This window comes from Euprymna scolopes, chromosome 26 (assembly GCF_053919585.1).
Source record: "Euprymna scolopes isolate OS-2025 chromosome 26, ASM5391958v1, whole genome shotgun sequence".
Lineage (NCBI taxonomy): Eukaryota > Metazoa > Mollusca > Cephalopoda > Sepiida > Sepiolidae > Euprymna > Euprymna scolopes.
In genome coordinates, this window is record NC_136507.1 from 44,486,855 (window position 1) to 44,492,583 (window position 5,729).

Here is a 5,729-nt window from a genome sequence, read left to right on the forward strand (position 1 = left end):
TCGGGGGATTTGCGAGCGGTTTCGAGTGCACTTTGAAGATCTTTTTGCGCAGCTGTCCAGGCTCCGCGTCCAGGAGTTTGGCAACTATTTGGCTGGCTCGCCCCGCCTGGAGGCAGTCCGAGCGGCTGGTTGCAATGGTCGGGTTACAGAGTGTGAGGTCGTAGCTGCTATGAAGCAGGTCGCCTATAACAGATCACCAGGACTTGATGGACTATCCTACGAACTTTACTTGAGGATATCGCACATGTTTGTTCCGATTCTGACGGGTGTGTTTAACCACTGGTTTGACACGGGATCTATCCCGAGTCAGGTTACCAAAGGAGTGGTCACACTTCTGAAGAAGAACGACACACATGTTGGGGGGATAGATGATTTTAGGCATATCACGTTGTTGAATACGGATTTAAAAATCCTGGCCCGAGTGCTGGCGAATCGTTTGCAGATTGTTATCGCTGACTTGGTCGAACCGGATCAGAATTACGCTGTGAAGGGAAGATCAATTCAAAATAATTTGCATTTGGTACGTACAGTCATAGAAAATTTAGAAGACAACACTGAAGCCGCGTTGATTAATTTGGATCAGTCCAAGGCGTTTGATAGGGTGGATCATCGTTTCCTGATGGCTGTTTTAGAGACCGCCGGATTTGGATTCGGCTTCTGCAGATGGATTTCCATTTTGTACGCTCGGCCGACGGCAGTTGTGCAGGTCAACGGGGTGTGGTCGGCGCCGTTCGCTGTTTCTCGGTCGGTGCAACAGGGGTGTCCGTTGTCGCCCTTGCTGTCTGTATGTCCTCGCGCTGGAACCATTCCTTAGGAAAGTGAGGACTAGGGTGGCTGGACCGGCCCTGCGCGGAATTGCTCTTCCTGGTGGTGCCCCAGCCAGGGTTTCCGCGTTTGCCGATGATGTCACCGTATTTGTTTCGAGTGTCGTTGATATTATTACGGTGATTAAGGCTCTCAAGCGTTATGAACAAGTTACAGGGGCCGTAGTCAATCTCAGCAAATCCGTTGGCCTGAGGTTGGCCGCTTGGCGGGGCTCAAATGCTTTGTCTGGCGCATTTGTCTGGACGGATGGCCCGGTCCGTATTCTGGGTGTTAGGTTTGGACCCGGTCTATGTTTAGATAAGAACTGGTCGGAGGTACAGACCAAGGTTGAAGCGTCTGTGAGGATTTGACTTCGAAGGGGATTGTCCCTTAAAGGTAGGGCGGAGGCATGCGCCACTTATGTGTTTCCGCTGATCCTTTACTGATTGGCTGTACTTCCTCTGCCTGCGGTCCGCATGGCGGCCTTAACGCGTGCGCTCTTCTTACTGTTGTGGAATGAGCGACGGCCGCTTGTCCGTAGACAGGTCTGCACTCGACGTCTTGAAGATGGGGGCCTGGGGATGCCTGACCTGGCTAGCCACAAAAATGCCGAAAGGTTGGCGTTCCTGGGTAGAACTCTGATTGAGGAGTCTGATTGGGGTCCCGCGGTCGGTGCAGCTTTTCCCGACCTTATCCCCAATCATTTAATTGAATGCCAAAGAAGGCCGAGAGGGCAATCAAGATTCTTCAACGAATGCCGAAATGCGCTTAGAGCGATGCTAGTGTCCTTGGACCTTGCACAGCCTAGAAGGGCATTATATCGGGGATTAGTGGTGGGGACCGCTTCGGACCCGCTTGGGGAGCGGCTGCAGCTGTCGGAGGGGGAGGTTCGCTCTCTATGGAATTGGGCGCCAGGCCGGGGATACCTTAACAATTCCGAATTTTCCCTGACCTGGCGATTGGTTAGAAACGCTCTACCCCTCAATGACATACTGTTTAGAATTGGTATGGTATTTAGTCCCTTTTGTCCACGGTGCGAGGAAGATAGCTTAGAAACCGTAGAACATGCTTTTTATACTTGTTCCAAGCTCCGTGCATTCTGGGAGTATGTCAGTGAGGTCACGGCTCGCATCGTCCCCGATCAGGTGACGATCCTGGATTTAGCATCCGTTGTCTACAACGCAGATCCCTTGTGGCCTAGGGAGGAACGAATGGTGTTCCTAGCGACCTTGGCCGTAGCTAGACTGGTAGTGTGGGTTTCACGCATAGAGATAGGGCGTGGGGGGAAGCCGCCTTCTCATCGGGATCTGATTTTGTATTTTAAACACCAACTTAAAATCAAAATCGGATGCGATAGAAGGAGGTTATCTCGCTCACAGTTTAGTAGGAGGTGGATTCACACCGCTAGTTTATGTGCGTTTGTATGAAACAGGCTTGAGTACGTGTTCCCTGCCTAGGCATGGCACACGCCGACCGTAAAAGCAACCCCCAGACCAGATCAAGATAATCCCGTAGTGGATCAGTCCCTTAGCTAGTTGGTATAAATGAGTTCCATGTCCCCAATTTTTATTTTTAGGTGTTAGGATACCTCCAAAGAACCCCTGTCCTGATTAATTTATTTTAGTCCAAACCCGTCCCGATATTATTTTTCTTGGAGGTCACCGAATATCCCTCCCCCCTTTATTTTGTCCGTAGCTGTGCCCACTCCCTCTTAGGAAGTGCTCCCTTGTTTTCGGCCGATACCGGAAAACAGGAAGCATTTCAAAATTAAATAGGTATGGGTGGGTCCGTACTAACACATTCACCGTTTAACGTTTTATTTGGTTCATTTATTTTTTATTACTGTTATTTTTCTTTATTTTGGGGTGTTTTTAAGGCTCTCATTATCCCCGCCCATCATCCGCATATATCATACACATCACAATTTCATCCGCATATATCATACACATCACAATTTCTATTTTGTCATTATTGCATTGTAAATATAAAGTCATTATTTTAAAAAAAAAAAAAAAAAAAAAAAAAGGAAAAAGTCATTGTATATAATTTTATTGTTAAAAAAACAAAAAAAACTTGTAAATATTGTCATCTGGGGCTTTAAGTAGATCCAACTCCTAGAGTGAATGCGGTATTGTGGTGGTGTGAACTAGTGATAGGGAATGGACAAGTGGACGACCCCCGACACCCATCTTCCCCCCACACCCTTTCTGGCCTCATGCCACATTTAAAAAGAATTAGTTGCCTGTTTTATATAATTTTAACCCTAAAATTCTGTAAAATTTGTGATTTTTCTTCTTGAATAAATATTTAAATAAATAGAAAAGAGGCTTGCCTTTTTTCTGTTGTTCTTGGCCTTCGGGCTGGGATCAAAGTGTAGTATCTGTTCTGCAGATGCTGCACTTAAGATAATTTGTACCAGTCAATGGAGGGGAAACCCTCTATACTGGGGCAATTATCATTTTTGGTAACCAGAGTGCCCCCTTTTTGCCTACTTTTAGGGGAGCTGGTTTTTACCCCACATTAAAAACGGCCTTGTGCCTAATTTGCTTTGGTGGGGAAGCAAATAAATACATTAAATAAATAGAAAAGTGGCTTGCCTTTTTTCTGTTGTTTTTGGCCTTCGGACTAGGATCAAAATGAAACCAGGATGAAAGTGTAGTATCTTTTCTCACTACATATATCGCACGAGGCTGTGCAGTTCTGGCGACACATTCTCATGCCTGGAACACTCTGACAAGCTTTTTGTTTCGGTAGCGTTCTGTCCGCACCCCCACTTTGTCTGTCTTTCTCTGCTCTTCTCCCTCGCGAAGGGATCCGAGCTGATATTTTACGACCTTTCTGTGAGGGAGGGACGGAAACACTTTTTCTCTTCCCTCCACTAACTACCCACTCCCTCTTTCACTTCTATCTCCTCTCTTGCCGTCTTTGGTGCCAAAGTCGGCTCCCCACTTTGGACGCTGTCTCCACGTCACGGTTTTAAAACAGAACCAAGAGAAGAGAGTACAAAAATGGATACCGCCAGCCCGGGGGCAACCACTATGGATATCCCCAGCCAGGGGGCTACCACAGAAACAACTGCTCCCCAAGAGGACGACTCCCCAACAGGAGGAGCAAAACCACTAAAATTGAACACGGCGTATCACCCGGACAATGAACCAGGAGACGCCCCACAGAAGGGGGAAAACTTACCAGCAAGTCCCCAAGAGGACGACTCCCCCAAAGGGAAGAAAAAATAATGTTGAACAGGGCATCCTGCTCTGACAACAAAAATGAAGAGGCAGTAGCCCAAGCGACGATAAAGGAGTTAGTGCTCCCCAGGAGGGCTACTCCCCAAAAGGGGAGCAAATCAAGAGAACGAGGGGGCATATCGCCTCGACCTCACCAAAACAAAAGGGGCAAAGGTTCCCAATAAATGGGACAATGCTACACAAGAGTCCGACTCCCCCAAAAGGGAGGCTGTTTCTGGAAGAAGCATCAAGCTGGGAGAGGCGGTGCCAAAGGAAAGTAGAAAGGGAAAAGCCCCTAAAATAGCAACACTTCTGCAAAGGAACAGCGAAAATTGTTCAACCCCACCAAAGATCCAACACCAACACTAACAAGAGGGTCTGCGTGGGGGACGACTATAGAGAAGCAACTTTCCCCTCAAGAGTACAGAGACCTGTACTTAACCAAGTACATAGAGGGGGCAGGAATTAAACCAGTGCCAGGCGCCTTGGAGGCGATTGAAGACAGAGTCCTGTCCCTCGTCATCTCCAATATACTGGAAAACCGCCTCCTAGGATGAAAAAGGAAGACATTGCAGGTCTCCTACACAAACTGAAAAATCTGCTACTATACCTGTGCCAGAGGAGCTATGCCATGTGGGACATACTCCTACCCACCAAGGACAATGCGGAGAGACTCTCGCTAGGGCAAGAGAAGGACGGTGCAGGAATTCAACCTAACTATGCAAATACCTGCAGAACTCTGGGACCCTCTTCACCCAGTTTGGTGAGGTCGAAAAAGTAACCCCGGTATTGTAAAAAAATGGAATGCACTTGGGCAGTTACATAATGGCCATGAGATTCAAGGCAGAGGGCTTCCTAGTGATACCAGCAGAGCTGACATTCAAGGAGGCAACTACAATGGTGGTGGTGGAAGGCACTGCTGGTTCTGCCAAAAGCACATGGCCAAGAGCTTCCCCACAAGGTCAACCCCGACTTAGCCAATATCTGATGCGGCCCAACCCCTGAGAAAGCATCTACAGCCAACACTTGCACAACATCGGCACCAACCCCAGCACCGAGGAAGTCCAGAACCATGCAGGAGGCCTAGAGGGAAGAGTGATCGGCCGGAAACAGAATCCTACAGTCCCAAACCAACCGTCCCACCAACCCAACAATTGAAGCAACAGCAGCCTCTGCAAAAACAGCCTCCACTTAAACAGCTCCCACAGTAGCAGACGAAGAAGCTGCAATACCAACAACTGCTGCAGCAGCTGAAGCAGTCACAGCAACAACAGCTGGCGCAGCCGATGCCGCGAAAACAACGGCAACAACAACAAAAACCACTGCAGCAGCAAAAACAGCAGCAGCGAAGCAGCAGCAGCCAAAGCGGCATCAGCAGGAGCAACAAAAACAACCACAGCAGCCAGAGGAGCAAGAAGAATTGCAACTAGAGGAGCAGCTACAGCCAATGGTCCCCACACTACTTGAAACAGGGACCAAGCGGAGAAAAGAGTGCTCCTTTGAGGATGAATCCGCCAGCGACAGGAAAAAGAACTCAACCTCACGACTCCCTGGTTCATTTGAAAGAATAAAAAAGAAAAAGAAAAGAAGAAAAGGGGAAGAAATGGTGCCCCCCCACTCTCTGTGAGCATACACCACTCTTAACAATAGCACAACCCACTTCCACCCCCAAGCCAGACACCACATCAACACCGGATA